The following is a 22,523-nucleotide window of genomic DNA, read 5'->3' on the forward strand; positions in this document are numbered from 1 at the left end:
TTTTTATAAGACTGCCAATTCCTTAAAAGATAATTGATTTAGAAAAGATTTTGTGCCCATGCGATGTCACTCAACCACTTAAGTTTCTTTTATCTGTATTTCTTTTCCTTCTCTGGGTGAAAGAAATGGTGTCATTACTATTTGCTAGGGTTATTAAGACATATAGAAAATAAAACTATCATGGTATTATTTGCTGTTAAGAATTCCAACCAGATGATAGATGTTTTGCCTAAGACAAATATAACGAAATGCCTAACATTCAGGAAGGTAAGGAAAAAAATATTACCACACAACTACCTAACAAATACTGTTCAGTAAACAATTGGCAGAAAATGATAATCCATTCAGTGGATCTTCCAAGATCACTTCTTTTCTTTTTCTGTAGCTTTCAGTTTTATTGCGAATTATATTGATAGTAAATGAGGGAAGGGGGGCAGCAGAAGGGAGAAGTGCATCGTTTAATTTGGTTAGTATTACCACTTGTTAATTTTTGGCAACTGCTGTATTTCTAGAGAATGATACTATAAACTATAATGAGATTTTTGGATTAACTTTAAATTGCATGTCTGTATTCATCTACTTTTCCCACCTGCCTTTTCCCCACCAATAGTTTCAAGAGGTTTTATTCTTATTATTTCATAATAGATTATATTCCTCTAGCTTTTCTGTTTTGTTTTGTTTTATTTGTTCTGCTTCTCATCCTGAATATATGGGAATGATAATACAGATACAACTTGTAATATTCAATCTGGGGGTGATAACACTTTCACAAAATTATGCTTTAAAAAGTTATTTTATCTTAATTCTTTAAAATAATACATCCCAATCCTATATTAATAAATTAGCAAAATTCAGTGTAAGCATTAATTTTTCAGAAAATATTTTTGTAAAAGAATATATAATTTCATGGAGAAAAAAAGAATGACAGAGGAAAGTAGGTATAATGATCTAGCTATTCTCATCTGCTGGTATGAGAAAAGCAGTCTTTCAGAAGTCCAAATCAAATGATGGGAAAGAAATGTGTCTAAAATGTTATATAATTGCTCGATTGCCTCACTGTCCTAAATGGCTACCTCTGTACCCTCAGGCAGATAAAGCCTCTTTTACCCTAACCCTAGAAAGGATCTAATCACCCTGATATAATTTGAAATAAATAAGCATTAAAGATATACAATGCGCTTGGCAACACATATATCACTGGTTCCTTCTATATTTCCCAGATAAAGGTATAAATATCCTGAGATGGGTGTGTTTTTCACTAAAAATAACATACTAATAATAGTATATATATTTTAGTTACCTGAGTACATACTTACAACAGGAAGAAGGGTTACAAGATTCTCAAATTCTCATAGATATGACAGTGGTTTTTATCAATCATTTCAAGACTAATTACTTAGCATCTGAAAGTACTCCACTAAATCTAATATATTCACAACATGGTCAGCATTAATATTTCAGTGTTGTATGAGGAGAAAAGGAAATTTTTATAAACCTTCAAGTTCAACTAAAATGTAGTTGAACATTCTTAAGAGGCCTTGGCAGCAAGTGACACTTTGCTATTGACTATTTTAATTATTCTGCACTACAAAACAATGTGATCATCAAAGAAAGAAATATTGTTTTCCTAAGAGAAAGAAAGAGGCAAGAGAAAAGTAAATAGAAAATTGGAAAGTTCCCGTCTATTCCAAAGTCAATATATGGAGTTATCAAGGAATATTTCATAAAATCACAAAACTGGAAGGGTTCTTAACATTTTATTCAATCTATACCCATGCCTTCTGGAGTAGATAAAAAAAAAATCAGATAAAAATGAAAAAAAAAAAAACTATAGCATTGAATTAAAAACAAATAAACAAAAAAGGCAGTTAATCAGCCCCTGATTTTGTTTAGAAACACTCCAGAGACAAAAAAATCACATTACTTTAAATGCTTATCATGTTCATAATTGATGTGTCCAATTGTATACAGTATAATCATTTTAGCAACCAAGAGGAAGAGCCCCCACTACCATTCTTCAGACATAAAAAAACATAATTCATTCATCAAAAATTCATAGAATCACAAACTTAGAATTATAGCTGAGGATAATTGATAGGAACACTTCATTTTACAGATGAAAAGATTATTACTATAGAAAGTGATATGTTTTGCCCTTGGTCACATAGATAATCAGAAAAAACCCAAGATTCAAATGGGGGGACCCTATCAAGCAGGCCAACATCCATTTTACTACACAAGGCTAATTGTACAGTGTCCTTTAGCATTTGCTATCAACATTTAAATGGCAGAAAAAATTAATAGGAGTCTGAAAACTCTAGGACCTTTTCCTCTATTTGCCAAAGAGAACCAAGAGCGTACCTTCTGGGTCATAAGTCAGACATGGTACAGGAAAAGCCATTCGTTCAGATGTTTGCCATCCTGTTCTTACAGACCTCACCTGCTGCAGCAGAAGATTGCTAATAACTATGTCCAAATCAAGAAAATTTTGGAAATGAATGTTCAAATTTATGTATTTAGTGCCAATACACATTAGCAAAAATATTACATATGTACAGATTGGATAGGAAAATCAATCAAGATATTATTTATTGCACATATAATATACTGTTTTAACATAACATATGTCCACTATTGGAACTCTCTAAATCTCTCCTATGGGTATTCTATAAGAATGAGACTTATAACTTCTCTTTTATATTGCATTGTTCTCAATACACTTTTTAGGCATTTCCCTGCTTTCCCTTTTTTTAAATATAAGTCCCATTTAAAAAATAAGAAACATTTCTATGGTGACTAGAATTCAATTTTCTCTACTAAAAATCACCAAGAAAGCAAAAATTTCCCATTGCCATCAGGGTTCAGGCTAGAAATACCAAGAACATAATGTCATGACCTGAGAATTGTGTAGTCAGAATGTTCTTTAAAGCACACTTTGACAGACTCACCTATTCAAGGCATCATGTTGCTGTGGCACATCATACCCAAATCCATGTAAAACACAACCTGTAGGAAGAAGAAGAAAAAAAGCAAAGGAGGACACCATCACTTTTTGTCTGATGTTTTATTTATTGAACCACCACCAAATAAATGTTAAGTAAATAGGGAAGCAGATTTTCTCTTATTTAGAACCATGAGAAGAAAAGTCCTTTATCTAGAGATTATGATTTAAAGTTTTATCATCCAACTGGGAATAATAAATGTAATATTTGCTTTCAGAGAAGAATGAAACAATACATTTATATAAATATAGCCTTCCTAAGAAAACAGACACTGAAGCTCATAAAACTTAGACTGTTCATAAAACTTAGACAAGTTCATAAAACTTAGACTGAAGGGAAATTGCCTTCAGAATCATTTACACACTCAGGATAAACTTGAAGATGAACTAAGAGAGGAGAAAAAAACACACAAATATAATGCCTCTCTTAAATTATAGTTAGAAAACCAAAATACATATTGTCGTCTAATAGAAAGCTTTACAAATTAAAATGATTGATTTATTTTAGTGATTACACTCAAAATCTATAATTACTTAAAATATTTCCCATCTAAGCTACTAATATGGAATGAGTTGCCCATATTTGAAAAATAATCACAAATTCTGAACAAGTTCACAAATTGTAATATGATTGGTGCAGAAAGATAATAATTGAATGTGAATATTGAATAATTGAATGTGAATATTGAATGTGAAGAGTTGATTTTTTTTCTTTGTTCTTGTTACATTTTATTGGCAACATGTTCATCTCTTTACCAAGAACGCAGCCCACATTCTAATGTAGAACCTTGGAAAAATGGGTAGTGTTCATTAAGCAAGATACAATGGAAGGTAGGGGGCAAAACTGCCAGGATTCCATACCAAAAAAAACCCAAAACAAACAAAAAAACAGGTTAATTAATAATGAGAATATTGGGGAGTCAGTGGGAAAACAAGGAAAATATTGGCCAACCTATAGATACCACAGCCCTGAAAGAAGTACCTTCTGGAAAAGGTAACGTTCTTATTTACAGGATTAACAACAATAAGCTTAGGTAGTTTCTATATTACAATCAAATTCTGTCTCATTATTGAAACCCAAAATGCATTTATTTACAAACACATGCAATAAATGATGACTAGCAACCTTGAATGTATTTAACCCCTAATGTAGCTAACTTGTCCAAAATTTTAGGGATGGAGAGTATCAACAGTTCAACAGTAAAATTTCACTGCTGCAACAAACAGGATGCTATTATTCAGGCAGAATGTTCACAGATTTAGGCATTATTTTTATATTATCTAGATTTTGACTCTCTTTCTAAAGCTCTCTGAAAAGTATATTTCTAACTTATCTCCCAATGTCATCCCATATCAGGATCTACACGACTCTACATTTAAAAATGCTTCTTGAAGTAACTTCACTCATTTATTCTTAATCAATTTCTCCCACTCCTATTATCAGTGGAGATGGAAATCCCATGCTCACCATCTTCAAAACAACTTCTAATTGTAACTTTTAAAGTCATTCTATTTGGTCAGGTCATCTGAGAAGCAGACACCAAGATGGGATCAGCCTTTCAAGAGAGTTGTTGGAAAAACACCAGCAAAGAATAAAGGGAGGAAGCAGGAGTAAGCAGAGAAAGCCTTCGGACTGCAACGCTGTACTGATATTTTTGTAAGGAGAGAGATAAGATGGAGGATTAGGCAGGTAGAGTCTCAGACTGCAGTACTTACAACTCTAAGAAAATCTCAGCCAGAAAATAGGGAGTTCCCAAGCCACTGCCCAATAATGGAGTCCAATGACCCATAAGAATGAGCCAACACAAGAATTCCTGCCATGCTCAATCATGAGAATATCCTAGGGAAGCATGACCTCATCGTGGACATGGTGGGTCCAGAATGGTGACAGTTAAAAGTGTCTGTAACTATGGTGTGCTCTCCTCAGCAGGAGATCTGAGGTACCTTTCCATGACTGTCATAGTAGTTTTTGGATTCTTCCTGCACCTCTAAAAGAAGGTCTGAATTGTGTCCTAGAATGTGAAGACACTTTGTAAATGTCCATAATGTGCAAGAATATGAATATCAATTTACCCTCCAACTAGAGCTAGGGATACTATCAGCATCACAATGACAGGGGAATTAAATTGATAACAAATACATTGCCAGCTGACAAACACTGTATTTAGATAACTATATCTCCTCATTCTCATGTGAAATTGAAAGAAAACTCAAGGACCCTACTTTCCCATTCATACGTGTATCTTTGTTTTTCTGTTGATTGAAGAAACATATCTTTAAATAAGATTTTAGGTTTTTCAGTAAGGGTAATATGCTTGTTCAGAATATGTATATCCAAGAATTCCTTTCTGTGGTTTTGCAAATACATACCAACTTGACCGAGAGGAGCTAAAGCAATCATAACTTTAATACAATGCTCCACAAGGTGAGGTCCATGTATCTCACATCACATAATTCTTAAAGGACCACGGTAGAACTACAGCATCAGCTGAGCATGTAAGGACTGTATGGGGTTTGAGGGTGAGAAGTTCCAAGACCACTGGGGAATAAATGGAGAAATGGACTTAACTACACAGGAACCACGTTGGTAACTTGAACTTGCTTTGTCATACCTCATTGTACTCTCCACTTGAAAAGATGAGAAGGCTAAAAACCATCTGACTTAGATTCCTTTGGAAACTAGGTTTCTAGAAATGAATTGGGAGGTAGTAGTGGCTAGCAGGCAAGCACTGACAGGAGTCTTTTTGAATCAGACAGGCTGATTCTTTATCATAGTTGTGGTGTTGTGATGATGTAATAAAAAGTTCAATGGCAACCTCCTTACATTGCCTTTGTAAATACCCAGTTCTCTTAAGTGAACACCTAATTTCCTGCAAACACCCAATTCTTTACACACAACAGTTCCCTGTAGTAAGTCTCTTTGTACTTGGTTTCATTTTCCTGAACAAAAACCTTCACTGATACAATGATGATAGTAGAGAAGTGTATGTTCAAGAGGGAGGTAAATAAACTGAAACCACAAGGTGGAGGGAGAATTATGGAACTACTATACTTGCATAAAAAAGAAATGTTACTATGGAAGAGTCAGACGTTGCTAAGGATCTTCCAAAGAAAGACAACTTAGGTAGTAAATCCTGGGGAAGGGGATTCCTGGTAGGAAATACCCTGATGTTTAAAAACTCATTGTTAGATGTGATGGGGACAGGGAGAGGAAGGGTTCTAGGGACCAGTTCCTAGTACTTAATGATAATCCATCTTTGTGTTGTACAACATTTCAGAGTTTACAATCTGAAACCATGTGAGAATTTTTTAGCTAGTGGTCTAGACAAATTGACAAATATTATTATGTAATCTTGTAGATAAGGAAACTGAGTTTCAAAGGGATTTTCATAACTGGCAAGTAGTAGAACCTGGATAAAAACTGTTTTTTGGTTCTCAGTGTATTTTATCCAGTACAATGCAGATTCTCCATATAATATTCTCGCATGCACAACGGTAAAGTATTTTAAATGATTTGAACTCATAAATTAAACATTTAGATATTATATAGAAATGAGCGGAAATCTGTAAAAACATTTAAACCCATTCAAATAAATAATAAAAGAATATACTTATCACTGATCTTTCAGCACAACAAGTAAAGCTTGCTACAGTAGGCCTAACAGACACCTCATTTTTCATATCTAATAGCATCCTGAAAGTGCCTATATGCTTTAACTTTTGTTTTCTAAAGATACTATACTTCTTACTCTCTTGGGCTATTGTCATTACCCATTTCTTCCCACACGTGGTGATGGTACCTCTCCAGTCCACACATTTAATAAAGATTCAGGGTTACTGAAATTTTATATTAATGAGTATCATGCAATATTACCATGTGAAATTTAAGCACCAGATAGCAATATGCACAGCACAAATATAATGTGTTTTGTGAGATATATTAGTATAATTGGGTGCACTTCAACAGACTAGAAGCAAAAGACACAGAGGTGTGCAATCCATCTTACAGCAGCCTATCTAGCATGGAAAACCCGGACTCAATGCTGGTACAGAGTACAATTCACTGCAATGGGAAGAGTATCATACTTCCACAGCTTCCAGTTTACATGACAAGCTTCTTTCCGATGTTTTCATTTAGCATTAAGAAATAATCTTCTAGATGTTACTTGGAAATTTTAATGGTCTTGCAAAATGAAATTCTGAACAATAAATATTTGCTTTACATTTACATTGATGAATGAATGGAAAATAATATACTTAGAATAATTAAAATCTAAAAGAATACTCCCTTCTCCTTGCAGGCAGATGCATGATAGATTACCTTACATAAGCTGAGTTACATATTGGTGGCCCCAGCCTCTCCTATACTTCAATAACTCACCACAATGTTACATCCTTGAGAATGAGTATATTCTATCACATTACAAAAACAGTTTATGAATAATACCATCAAGACAGTTGCATTAATGGGGGGAATCCTTTCACAATATATACATATATCAAATCATCACAATATACCCTTTAAATATTTTATGGTTTTATATGTCAATTATACCTCAATAAAGCTGATTAAAAAATACTGTTTCATCGAATCAAATAGTCTTATGACAATATTTCAAAAATAAATATAATTGGGTACACCAAGAGATAAAAGTATTAGTCTGCTGCCTTGCAAGATCTTGGATTAATATACATTTTGGTTGTTAACCTTCAGAAACAAATCACATTTCTATCAATACTTTCCTTAATTAACTCTCAAACATTTTGCCTGTCTATTCAGATGGATTCTTCTATGCTGTTCTGTAAATTGACTGAAGAGAAGGACAATTGATTGAAATTCAGAGTAACACGCTTCCTTGAGACAAAAGAATCCATAGATCAAGAAGTCCAAAAGTCTTAAAATATTCCAGATATTTTATCATAGATTCAAATGGAGTTTCAGTTAAGCAAGTTCTAGAGATCTGTTTTAAGATATTGTATCTATAGTCAACAATACTGTATTGTACACTTAAAAATTTGATAAGGATCAATCTCATGTTAAGTGTTCTTACCACAATAAAATAAAAATTAAAAAAAATATATTTACAGGGATTGAACAATGAATATTTTTATGTACATACTTCTAGTATTATTTAAAAATTTCTCTAAAGTCTAGTCTATTCCACCTTTTACATTTTCCCTTTTCTTGCCATTTGTTCTTTATTCCTTTATAATTCTTGCCACAGAGTATAAACTCTCTACTGAAGTTTAACAATTACTTAGTTATCAAGTAGGTAAATATTGTGCTTTCCTCCTCCCTTGATCACATTATAGTACAATTAAATTATAGAATAATCAACTGGGAGAACCATCTGAAGACTAGATGAACAGATGTCCTCTAAGGATATAAAGATGCCACATCAGGACTGGTAGGAGGAGAGGAGAGGTCAAACAGGCTGGCCCCACATCCACATGTGGCACTTGAGAATCAGGAGGGATCTCTCAGCTGCAGAGGTCCCCACTCAGGAGCTAGGCATCCCAGCCCCACACTGGGTTCCCCAGCCCTGCGTACCAGCGCCAGAAAGAGGAGCTCTCACAACACGTAGCAATGTAAATCACTGAGGATTCCACCTGTCAATTGTGAGACATATGGCTGCTAGAAACTCAAATGTCTGCTTAAAGGGCTGATGGACAGACTCTGTCTCTCCAAGGGGCTCACACTGGGCTCTGGTCAGGGACAGTGAGTCCAGAGTCCCAAGAGACATACGGGGAGAGACTAAGTTGTGTGGCTTCATGGTGAGAGCTGGAGGGAAAGCTGCTGATGTCCCTATGATGAGCCTTTCCACCTGTGCAGCCAGCTGGTGGGCATCATATTTCTTGTGTTGAGAAAATCTGAATCTGCATTGACCAAATCTGAATCTGAATTGGCCTAATGAACTCCACTCACTCCACCTTGGTGACTACCTGGGATCCTGCCATAGCAAACCCCCAACACCTGAGGATCTTTTAGCGGCAGTCAGCCAGCATTGGCCCATGTGGCATTCTTTCTTAGGTACTTCTCTGGGGTCCAAGGGCCTCAGGGAGGTGGCAGTTGGCCTCAGTGTGCTCTGTGCCTTTTGTTCAGTGGCCCCGGACTCAGCAGGTACCAAACCTGGATTTGCATTAACCTAGTGAACACTACTTGCCCTACCCTGGTGACTCCGAGACCCTATCTCACAAAACTAGTGTACCATCTGATGCTATTTCAGTGGCTTGGCCTTACAGGGTGCCCTGATTGTTTTGCTGATCTGCTGCAGGCTCAGTTTGTGGCAGCCAGCCTTGATTAGCAGGGTGACCTCTCCCACATGCCTACTGGATAACCACAGGAACAACCAACCATGAATAACTTTGTAGCTCTGACCAGGTAGCCACAAACCAGTCACAAGCAATGGCTGACTTTAGCCTTCATGGGAGCCTCTCCCAAGAAGTCCTAGAATCAACACACAAAGAGGCTGGCTTCAAACCACATCTTAGCAACACACAATTAGCCCCCAAAGCAGCACACTCAAAGGGTGGTCTGGGAGGGCACCAGACCTGCTGGGGTGAATCTCACTCTGTGGAGTCCACCTCTCCATAGCAGCTCATATGCTGTGGATGTGGCCAATCTTCACACCTAGTCATCCTGAGGGTCAATCCACCCACTGAGGTGCAAATGACAACTAAGGTTCAACTACAACAAAAGGGTACACACAATCCACAGATTGTAGCATCCATGCAGGTAATCAGGGAAACTGAGCCCCACGTGGCATCTACTACATGAGGTCACCCAGCCAAGACCAGGTTATGTAGCAGATCCATCTAATACATAGAAATAAACCATGAGGCAGCCAAAATAAGCCAAACAAAGCTAAACAAAGAAATATGTCCCAAATGAAAGAACAGAAGAAAATTAAATGAAATGGAGGCAAACAACCTACCAGATAACAGACTTCAAAGCACTGGTTCTAAGGATGCTTAAGGAACTTGGTGAGAACTTCAACAAAGAGAAAATGACAAGCATAAAAATGGACATAGAAACAATAAAAAAGAACAAATCAAAAATGAATATAATAACTGAAATAAAGAACACACTAGAAAGAATCAATAGCATATTAAATGAAGGAGAGGTTCAGATCAGTGACTTAGAAAACAAGGTAACACAAAACACCAAATCATAATAGCAAAAGTGAAAAAAGAATCAAAAATAAGGATAGTTTAAGAGACCTCTGGAACAAAATCAAGCATAACAAAATTCACATCATAGTGGTATCAGAAGGAGTAGAAAGAGCACAAGGGATTGAGACTATTTGAAAAAAATAATGTCAAAAAACTTCTCCAACCTGGTGAAAGAAATAGACATACAGGTTGAGGAAGTGCAGAGTCCCAAACAATATGAACCCAAAGAGGCCCACACCAAGACACATCATAATTAAATTGTCAAAGCTTAAAGACAAAGAGAATCTTAATATCAGCAAGAGAAAAGCAGTTACCCACAAGGGAGCTCTCCTAAGACTTTCAGCTGATTTCTCAATAGAAACTTTGCAAGCCAGAAGAGACTGGCAGGAAATATTCAAAATGATAAAAAGCAGTGACATACCACTAAGATCACTCTACCCAACAATGCTATCATTTAGAATGAAACAACAGATAAAGAGTTTCCCAGACAAGAAAAAGCTAACGGAGTTCATCACTACCAAAACAGTATTACAAGAAATATTAAAGAGACTTCTTTGAGAAGAAAAAGGGAGGGGTGGGAGAACATAAATATGAATAATAAAATGGCAATAACTATGCACCTATCAATAATCACTTTAAATGAAGATGGGTTATATGCTCCTGTCAAAATATATAGGGAGGCTAAATGGATAATAAAACAAGACCCATAAATATGCTGTCCACAAGAAACTCACTTCAGATATAAAGACACACACGCTGAAAGTAGAGAGATGAAAAAAGATGTTTTATGTGAATTCAAAAACAAAAAAAAAGCTTAGCTAGGAGTACTTATACCAGACAAACAGACTTTAAAATATAGGTCATAATAAGAGACAAAGAAGGGCATTACATAAGTACAAAGAAATCAATCCAACAGAAGGATATAAAACTTGTAAAAATTTATGCACCCAACATAGGAGTACCTAAATATATAAAACAAATATTGAACAACATAAAGGGAGAGATCAACAGTAATACAGTCATAGTAGGGGACTTTAATACCCAATTGACATCATTGGATATATCTTACACATAGAAAATCAACAAGGAAATAGTGGCCTTAAATGATACACTAGATCAGATGGATTTCATTGATATTTAGAGCATTTCAACCCAAATCACAGAATATACAATCTTTTCAAGTACACATGGAAAAATTTTCCAAGATACACCACATGTTCGGCTGCAAAACAAGTCTCAATAATTTTAAGAAGTTTAAAATCATATCAAAGATCTTCACCTACAATGGTATGAAACCAGAAATCAATTACAAGAAAAAAACTGAAAAACACACAAACACATGGAGGGTAAATAACATGCCACTAAAAAATGAATTAGTAAACAAAGCAATCATGGATGAAATCAAACATACTTTGAGACAAACGAAAATGAAAACACCATGACCTAAAATCTGTGGGACACAGTGAAAGCAATCATCTGAGGGAAATTCTTAGTAATGCACGCCTACCTCAAGAAAGAAAGAAAAATCTCAAGTAAACAAGCTAAACTTACACCTAAAGGAACTGAAAAAAAGAACAGCAATCAAAGACCAAAGTGAATAGAGGGAAGAAAATAATAAAGATAAGAGTGAAAATAAATGAAATAGAGTCTAAAAAAATTGATACAGCAGATCAATGAAACCAAGAGCTGGTTCTTTGAAAAGATAAACAAAATTGATGAACCTTTTACCAGGCCTGTAAAGAAAAACACAGACAGGATCCAAATTAATAAAATCAGAAATGAAAGAAGTAACAACAGACATCACAGAAATACAGAGGATTATAAGAAAAATTGCAATTATATGCCAACAGATTGGACAATCTGGAAGAAATGGATAAATTCCTAAAAACATACAATCTTCCAAGACTGAAACAAGAAGAAACAGAAAATCTGAACAGACTGATTAGTAATCAAAAAACTCTCAACAAACAAAAGTCCTAGACTGGATGGCTTCACAGGTGAATTTTACCAAACATTCAAAAAGCAATTGATACCTATTCTTTTTGTAACATTCTTAAAAAATTAAAAAGAAGGGCAGGCTCCCAACCTCATTTTACAAGGCCAGCATTAGGCCAATTCCAACACCAGACCAAAACTAAGCAACAAAATAAAACTATAAATCTATATCCTTGATGAACCTAGATGCAAAAATCCTGAACAAAATATTAGCCAACCAAATTCTGCAATACATTAAAAATATCATAAAGTGTGACCAATTGGGATTTATTCCGGGTATGCAATTTTGGCTGAAATTCACAAATCAATTCATATGATACACCATGTAAATAAAACGAGATACCAAGCCTTTTCAAAAATGACATGTCCAAACCTGAACTCTTGATCTTCCACCCCAAATTGCTCTTCCCTATCTCAGGGAGTGAAAACACCATCCTTGCAGTTTCCCAGGCCAAACACCTGACATCATTTTTTTGAGTATCCCTCCTTCTCTCAAAAACCTGGTCCAATACTTCTGGAAATCCTTTTGGCTCTACCTTCAGACCTTATGCGGAATTGAACTACTTCTCAATAATTCCATTGCTATTATCTGGTCTTATTTACGATATTTATTTCCTTGTCTGGATTTTTGTAACATCCATCCTAACTAACTAATAAAGTTTTATTCTTATCATTCATGATACAGTAGGCAAAGTCTGCAAAGACCAATGTGAATTGTCATTACCTCTCTAACCTCATCGTTTACACCTTTCTCCCTTGTTCCTTCTACTCAAGCTGCACTTGTCTCTTTGCTATTCCTCACTAGGGGGCATTTTCAGTGTTTGGTTTACATGTCTGGAATGTTTTTTTTCAAGATATTCTAATGACTAAATTCCTCATCTCTACCATGTCTTTACATACACACCACATTGTCCATGAGGCGTGCTCTGACCACACTATTTAAAATTTTATCTCTCCCTACCCTAATACTCTTGATCACCTCTACCTGTACTATTTTTTTAATCCATGTTACTTATCACCAGCTTCTAATATGCTATTTAATTTACTTATGTATTTTTTTCCATCTCTTTCTACTAGGATATTAGATCTACAATAGCAGGTATTTTAATGTTTTGATCACAATTACATCTCAAGTTCCTAGGTAAGTATTAAAAGAATGATTCTTCTTTTTAAAAATCCATTTTATATATTATATACTGTAATACAGTTATTTGTGTATATCTGATTTCCTTCCTTAGTTTGTGGTCTCCATTAGAAAAAGATCAGTGTCTTATTCATCTTTCTTAACCATATCTCCATCCACAACACTCAGCATCTTGCTTTTCTCATAAGAGGTAAGTCTTAGTACTATTTTGGTACAAAGAATACAAACTCAAGAAAGTTTAGATTTTTTTAAAATGGGTTAATTTTTAGTATATGAGTGTTTCACTGAAATGAGGGTTACCGGATACTTTTCTTTCCACATTTAATAAATAACTAAAACTGGGGACTGGACAGCCATTCAAAAGATAGGGTCTCTAGCCTACCTCTATGTGGAGACAGGTAGTTGTTTATCTCTGGTTCTCTCCACATTTGCTGTATTTCTGGCAGCTCTGCCTCTCTCTCTACACCTCTTTTCATCCCTAATTCCATGCTTGCCTCTTGCTGCTTCTTCATTTTCCTAACAAAATATGACTACCCACAGCACCTTAGTTTAACTCTCCCTTGAAGAACATGTTGCCATTTCAGTTTCAAGGGCTTTGGCCTAGTTAATAAAAGCCACATAAATTTAACCTGCTAAATTGTATCCAAGCCTTTTCCTGACCATGTAAATGACCTGTGCTATGGGTCCAAATCTTCTACTTCAAGAATCTGCCTAATTCAGCAGATAGTGCAATGGAGCAACCAAACTCACTCAAGCAAGTAATAAAAGGAAATCTTGACTAGGCTGAAGAATTCATTCTAATTAAATCAATTCCTTGTCCAGTTTATCATTCATTCTCTTTAAATAGGTATGCCAATTTACTTTGTCTTACTATAATATTTATAACCTTGCATGTTTATAGTAGAAAGAAATGGAAAGACAAGGCTAAAAGAGTTTCAAGCCCAACAAGGCAAAAAGTGTACCTACCCAATTTTCACTTAACATCACTGTAAAACCTTTAAGCAAGATATCTTGAGTTTAGTTTAAAAAAAAAAATCAGTATGGATTAAATCCTTACTCTTTCCCCCCCTAATTTTTACTTCATGTTCTTGTCATTAACTGTAACTTTCATAAAGATACCAGATCCCAGCTTTCTACCTAAGCCCTGACAGAAAACATTACTTAACCAAAACTACACAAAATTTTAAAGACATCTCTTTGATATTTCTTCTTCCTTTTCTTTTCTCTCTTCTAATTATTTTTTTAAAAGGTGTTTAATAACTAGAGACAGCAATAGGGAAAGCTTATGAGTAATGTCACTGCTTATCTGGAGTTTGAATTATCTCACTGCATTATTTCCTCACTCCATCCCACTCTGATGCATTTTTAAAACATGACCATAAATCTTTGACACTCCTCCCATTGATAGGTGGGATCCATGTCCTCGCCCCTTGAATGCAGGTGAAGTTGTACCAGCTTTAACTAATATAATATGTCATGTGACTTCCAAAGCTAGGTTATTAAAAAATCTATGTAATTTCCATCTTCTTTACTAGAACACTTGCTCTTGGAGTCCTGATCAACTGTGAAACAAATATAACTATTATAACACTGCAATGCTGGAGTGGAGTCATGTAGATCCCCCAAACAACATTCCTAGCTGAGTCCATTCTTCTTCATTCCATTCAAGGTTACAGACACGTGAGTGAAGAATCTAGAAAGGGAACGTTCCAGCCCAAATTGTTTTAGCTTTAAATTACCCCTCTCACTGATTCATTTCATGAGCATAGTAAAATATTTCTAGCTCTATACTTCTAAGATTTGGGGTAATTTTTTATGCAGGAATAGGTAAATGAAACACATCCCAAGACAGTAGCTATTTTTTTTTTTTTGCCTTCTGAACAACCTCTTCACTAATAAAACATTTATAGCCAGTTATCATTTGTAAAGGATCTATAAACTTCATAGTAAGGTATAAATAGGTGATAAAGCATTATAAACCTATGAGCCTCCAGCTTCCTCATTATAAAATCAAGGGTATGTGTTTTATAATCTCCTGGCTACCTTTCACTTTTGGCCTGTCTAGCATTGACAAGCAGTGCCTTTCTTTAACTTAGAATAATGAATCACCAATGGTGGTACTTTTGGAAAGATAATTTGATTTCCAATTATTTAGCTTTAAGTATCTCAAATATATAATTAGGTTGCCATATTTATCAGTTTATTTCAAGATTTACTCTAGTCTAGAAACTGTCAATTCAACATTTCTTATGGGAGAGGTAGATTTTACACCTCTTCATTAATTACTCTAAAAAAAGGTATGTGATTTCTTTGGATAAAAGATCCAGATTCTTTCCATTTTCACAATAATGCATAGAAGCAGTTTTTTTTCAGGACCATACTAACACCATTAAATGGGTAGAACACTAGGCAAAGAAATACTTCTGGTTATTTACTCTGGAAGGCAAATAAAAATGTCTGGAAGTTTCCTACTGATCAGATTTGCTCAAGCATTATTTTGCTCCAATACATTCTTTTGTTCATCCCTAGAAATTGCAATATATAATTGAATGTTTTTCTTCCATAAATAATTCATAATCCTCATCATTTTTTTTCCATTTAATCAAGTATTAGATAGCTAAATGACTTTCTTCTAGCCTTTTTTTTTTCTCTCTCCCTCCTAGTGGTAGACACCAGCCTTTAGTATAGAAACTAGTGAATGCAGTTTATTAGGGTCTGAATGGAAACACCGTGGCCAGTTAACTACATTATACCAGCCATTAAAGTTTAAATCTGTGCTTTTCTGAAATTCCTTTGGTAGCCCTCACATCACAGGTTGCATGTGTTGTTCCTTTGGAAGTGGGGAACATTAGAATAACTATGAAATAATTTTTAATTGAGAACATATTGAAACTTATCATTATCCAACTGTGGTGCTTTGACTAAAATGTAAGACATTTTCTGAAGCACTGACGTTCTCATTAAATAGTCTTAGCCTAGTGAAAGTAAGATTGTTGACCTTCTGTGCCTCAGGCATCTGCTGTTCCACACAGATAGAGGCTTTTCAACCAAACTCCTCTTGATGGTACATAATGGGAGTTACATGTTCATATCAGAAGGAGAATACAACCTAATTTGGAATATTAAGTAGCATAGGCACATAAAAAGCCTTCATTAAAATAGTAAAAGTGTGCTAAACCCGCAAAAGCGAAGAGATGTGCTCCTATGGGTGAAAAATTCCAACCTCAAGCTCCCTCCTTATCTCAATTTCTGGCATCAGTTAATAAGAAAGAACATTAACTTAGAAAGCCACGTTTATCCAGTGGCTGCTAAAGTGCTACTAGACTACTAAAGGATTAGCTCACACTTTGCCTGTCATAGCACACAACAGAAGGGTACAATACACAATCATTGTATCCCTAAAACTACCAAACCAGACAGACTTAAGGCTCATTTTGTCATCTAGCGCTAAATAGGAAAAATATGTTCTTACAATAACTATTTTCACCAAGACTCTGATAGCCTCATCAAGGTTTTTGTATTATAGCTATGACAGTGGAAAGTTGAACACTCTTATTTTCAACCAACAGTTAGGTAGTGACTACCATTTAAAAACATCTGGAACAGAGGGCTTTGAGGCTCCAATTTTGACTTTTTAAAATATAAAACAATAAGCTATCGAGAGTAATTCTTATATGTAGGAGTCATTAAATGAATTTAGTAATTTCTATATTTAAAGAAAATGCATTTCAGAACATTTCTAAAATCTAGCTTTAAAATAAATGTTGCTTTAAATACATGAGGTATAGAATTAATGTTATCGTCAAGAAACTGTGATCCCCACAAACCTAGTAAAAAAGCAGTTTCAGCTTTTCCGTACCCGTATCAGTTATCTGTTGTCACAATAATGCTGTGAAACAAATAAACAGAAATCTTCAGTGGCTTACAACAGTAAACCCAGGTTTGCAAGTTTGAAGGCTTAACCTGGGCTCAACCATATAGCTCTCATAGTTTCTCACAGGAGTTCACCTGCACCTCTGAGGCTCTGCTAGCTGCCTGCTTAAGACTTATACACCTAGATTAGCCGGGTTTTGGCTGGAGTAACTCAGCTATGCTTCATGCATCTCTCACCTCCCTCCAGCAGGCTACACTGATTGTAGCCACATTGCAAAGCCACAGAAGTGAAAGCATAGCTGTCACTGAACAACTCCATTTTCACCTGCTAAATTCTCAGTGGTTGAATCAAATTACATGGCTGGACCTAGAATCAAGGGGTAGAAAAATAAACTCAACCTTTTACATAAAGAGTAAGTTTAAAGTCATATGGCAAAGGGACATGTATGTAGGGAGGGATGCAGAATTAGGGTTATTTGTGCAGTTACTGTACTCTTATCATCTTGTTGGAAGGTCTCCCTAGCACAAAGGGAGGCATAGCTTGCTTATTTCTAAGTATTTAGATATCATGTGAAAGTAAGCTAACTTCTATATACCTTAACTAAATTCTAACACATCCTCTTAGGTAGCTATATCAAAGGCCATTCTTAAATAAATAACTTCACAGGTCTTTGGAGCACCACTACCTGGTCTATTGGAATATCCCTATATGGTAATTCCCAACCATCTTCATTCAGTTCACCTCCCCACCCATCTTGACTATTCCAACTGGCTAAATGTTTCTCAACTTTCTCAAACTGAACATTTTCATTACTGTTTTCATCATTCTTCTCCACCACACCATTACTGATGCAGATCTTCTCCTCTATTCCTTATTCTCTACGTGCTATAACTGGTCCCACCATGTACCAGCTCAACAGCCAGAAAAATAGCTCTATTCCTACCCATCTTATCCCTACATTTTCAAATTTGTGTCATGTCCTATAACTTCTACCTCTTTAATATTTCTATCTTCTTTTCTATTCCTACCACCTCATCTTTAGCTCAGGTTTCACCTATATACCCGTATGTTTACCTCCCTTTCTATTCTATCCTGCCCCAAAATAATCTTTCTAAAAAATATATTGTCACAGGGATGTCCTAGCTTAAACATCTTCAGTGGCAGCCCACTGACAATAGAATATAAAATGTGACATAACCCCTTAGTAATATAACCCGTTCTTCTCCTATCACTCAGTTACCCTGATTTATAGTAATACTAATAGAATAAGTTACTAATTTAATAACTAATTTAATAATAAGTTACTAATTTAACAACTAATTTAATAACTAATTTAAATTACTAATGTAATAACTAATTTAATAACTAATTTAATTCTTACTAATGTAGAATAAGTTAGCTTGACTGATTCTAATCATATACTTCATTTAATCTGAATGTTTCATACATGCACACAAATACACACACATATGTAAATACATACACATATACACATACACACATGCCCACACCAGCTGATCATTAAAAGCACAGACTCAGGAATAAGAAAGAGCTGAGTTTGATCCCTCGATACATCACTTACTAGCCATGTAAATTTGGGCATGTGAAATAAACTTATTAACATAGTCGCATTACCTAAATAATGATCTAGTTATTTGTGTAAAAATATAATAATAGCAGCTCCTAGGACTTTTTGTGACATGATGAGAGCAGTAGATTAAACACTTAGTTTGGTACATAGCATTTAATAAATTTTCAATCATTCTTTTGTTCACTGCAGCACTGTTTACAATAGCCAAGATATGGAAGCAACCTAGGTGTCCATCAATAGATGAATGAGAAAAGAAACTGTGGTACATATATATAATGGAATATTACTCAGCAATAAAAAGGAATGGACTCTTGATATTTGCAAAAACATGGATGGGCCTGGAAGGTACTATGCTAAGTGAAATAAGTCAGACAGAGAAAGACAAATACCATATGGTTTCACTTATATGTGGAATCAAAAAAAACAAAAAAACAGCAAACAAAATAAATCAAAATATGGTTTCACTTATATGTGGAATTTAAAAACAAACAAACAAAATAAAACAAAAATAAACTCATAGAAACAGACATCAAACTGATGGTTTCCAGAGGAGAGAGGAGTGGGAGGATAGGTGAAAAGGAATATAGCCAATAATATTATGATAAATTCGCATGGTGACAGATTATCGCTAGAATTAATGGTGTGATTAGTGGTATGGAAATGTCAAATCACAATATTGTACACCTTAAACTAATAATGTATACCAACTGTACTTAAATAAAAATAAATTTAAGTAATTCTCAATGTTGGCTATATATATCTGTCAGGTCTCAGTTCAAAAACTATGTCCAGCCTGAAATCCCTCCTAAATGACACTGAGTCCCTTTCTCACTATATACCTCCACTATGTTCTGTGGAGACCTTTATCATAACAGGAGCAGCTCATCAATTCACTTATCAACTTGCATCTGCCTCCAGTTTTTATAGGCTATTCTCACCTTATTTAGATGACTTCTTATTCATCTTTTTAATGCCAGATTCTAGCATGTAAAAGATTTGATAGGAATGAGGTCAGAGACAGGTAGGAAAATTTCCAAGTGAAAAGGAAGAATTATTACACATGTACCAGGATGTATGTAATATAATCTCCTGGTATTAAATAAAACAGACTGAAAAAGACTAAACCGAGCTTGAATTCTTCTCAGCCCTATTAAGAATTATTCCAAGAAATATGCTACTCACTCCTTTTCAATCAGTAATTTCTTCTCAGAGCTCCCTCTGGGTGTATAAAACAACTTTGGTCTTACGAAGTAACTGCTAAAGCCAGCTCTCCAGATAGAATTGAATTTGTCAATGTAGCATGTACTTAATTTTCTTATACCTGATGAACCAAAAAAAAAAAAAAAAGTCGAAAATCAACTCTGCCATGACATGCTGTGGCCTGATTCTTTCAAATGCACAATTTACAACAGATGAGCCAAGTGCTAAAATAAGAATATTCTTTCCTTGAGGAGTAATGGCCAATCATTAAAAATTTTATTCTACCCTTAGAGATAACCCTTTTGATCTTTCAGTGATACTGTGAACAACGAGAAAACACACATAAATGAAGGTGAGAGATTTACATAAATTTTAATGGACACAATATACCACACTAAATATTTATCGACTTCAACAAACTGCATATTCATTTAGATGGTATACATTCAGGTCATCGAGGGCCCTGTGTAAGAATGGCCAGACTCTAAGCAAAACAGAAGAGTAGGAGTGGGGAATTCAATATCCAGCATTCACCCTCCTGTTCTAGGCACTGCGCTGTGTGCATAACCCATTCTACCTAATTGCACTGGATAAAGATTATAATTAGACACTATTGCTATTTGTTCTTATGTTGACTCTCAGATTTTAACTGAGTGAAATTTTCTGCCTTGAACATGGAATCTAGAATGTTCAAAGACACAATTTTTTTTCACTTCTCCCAGAATCACCCTTCTACAGAGTTGAGCAGATATTTTTTTAAATTTTTTTTATTAGTTTCAGGTGTACAAGACAAGGTAATACTTAGACGTTCATCATTCACATCCCTCACACTGTGAACCCCCCTCCCCCCACCGACCACCCCCCTGACCTCACATCGAGCCACCACACCACATATATAAAATTATAGTTGGCATTCATCAATGCCCAGCCTCTGGTGTACAATGCCATGATCAGGCATCCACAGTATCTCTGAGGTGGTCTCCCAAATAGGACGCAAGTCCATCGGATACCCAACAAAATCTTTACAACATTATTGAATAAGTTCCCCAAATTAATTTTCAAAAAACCCTGAGGCCATCTTGTGGTTACCAGCTACTTCCTAATCCCTTCACCTTTCCCCTTATCCCCAACCCCCCCCCCCCCGCCGCCCAACTAACAACTCTCGGTTTTTTCTTTGTGTCCCCAAAACTGTTTCTGATTAGTTCATTCACATAGTCTTTTCTTTAGATTTCGCATATAAGTGAGATCATATAGTACTTGTCTTTCTCTTTCTGACTCATTTCACTTAACATAATGTTCTCTAGATCCATCCATGTTGTTGCAAATTATAAGATTTCTTTCTTCTTTATGGCTGCGTAATACTCCATTGTATAAATGTACCACAGCTTCTTAATCCAGTCATCTACCGATGGTAATTGGGCACTAAATACACCGAGCATGACTTCTACCTTATACTATCAGTCACCTTATACTATTAGTTATGGAGCTTGCTCAGATTCCTGGAGTGGAGAAACAGACTCCACATCTTAATGAGAGAGTGGCAAAGTCACATGGCAGGAGAGCACACAGAATGGAAGATATGGTCCTGGCCATCTTTGGGTGTTACAATCTGCCAGTCTCCAAAATTAGAATGTAAACACAGACACATTTTATGAAACATCTTTTACAACCTCTCTATCCCCCATACTCATCACACAGTATATATTTTTACACAGTTTATTTTCCAAGCAATCTTTGAGATATTTCTAGTACCAACAGGCAATATCAAAAGGTAGAGGTTAACTTTTTCTTTTCGGTTAAATACAGATGAGGTGATGCTACTTATAAAAAGAGATTTAAAATTTCATGTGCAATAAGGTTACTGTCTGCCTCCTGATTTCCTTTATAGAAGAGACAACTTCTACTTTAGGCACTTGAGTTTCTAAAAGTCCAATGTGGTAAATATATTTTTGTTATCACATGACTAAATTTGATCTTTAGGTGTGGAAAATGTGTATGCTTAACCTGAGGTTGATTTGTGTCTCCCTAAAAGATGCATAAAATTTATTTTCAAAAAGCCCATGGTAGCACTTTCATCAGATAAGTTTGTGTTTGGGGGTAAAAGCAACAAACAAACAAACAAACAAACAAACAAAAATAGAACTCTAGAAAAGGACCTCCTTTCGATTGTTGCTAAGGAGACTTTGTCTGAAGCTTCCCTCTGTGCTCGATGCATTGGCTCATATTCATCACTATTGACAGTTTCATATGTGTCACTGTCCACCAAAAATCCTATGTGTTACTATTAATAAGCTAGCCTTTGCCATATTGATTAGTTGCTTATCTGAGCTTTACAGAAAACAACCTCCCTGCTTGTCTCAGAAGCCTCATATTAGTCAGAATGGTACCTCTAACTCATTGCTTCCTATCTTCATGACATTAAATAAACACAGCTTTGACCTTCGATATTTTCTTTGGAACTCTGTCTTAGCACTTAGCCATTTTTCTGTACCTTGTTGCAGTATCAACACTCAGAAAACTAAACTCTGTTCCATCTATACACTGC

At 35.3% G+C, this 22,523-nt stretch overlaps 1 long non-coding RNA gene across 1 annotated transcript in view; it reads right to left on the reverse strand.

The window, feature by feature from the left end:
• LOC308497362 overlaps positions 1-3,007 on the reverse strand; it is a 269,855-nt gene extending 266,848 nt beyond the window's left edge. The window contains exon 1 of the long non-coding RNA XR_013993313.1: positions 2,949-3,007. This is a non-coding gene — a long non-coding RNA (uncharacterized lncRNA). The remainder of the gene's footprint in view (positions 1-2,948) is intronic.
• Positions 3,008-22,523: the final 19,516 nt, after the last annotated feature.

Source organism: Rhinolophus hipposideros, assembly GCF_964194185.1.
Source record: "Rhinolophus hipposideros genome assembly, chromosome: 5".
Classification (NCBI taxonomy): Eukaryota; Metazoa; Chordata; class Mammalia; order Chiroptera; family Rhinolophidae; genus Rhinolophus; species Rhinolophus hipposideros.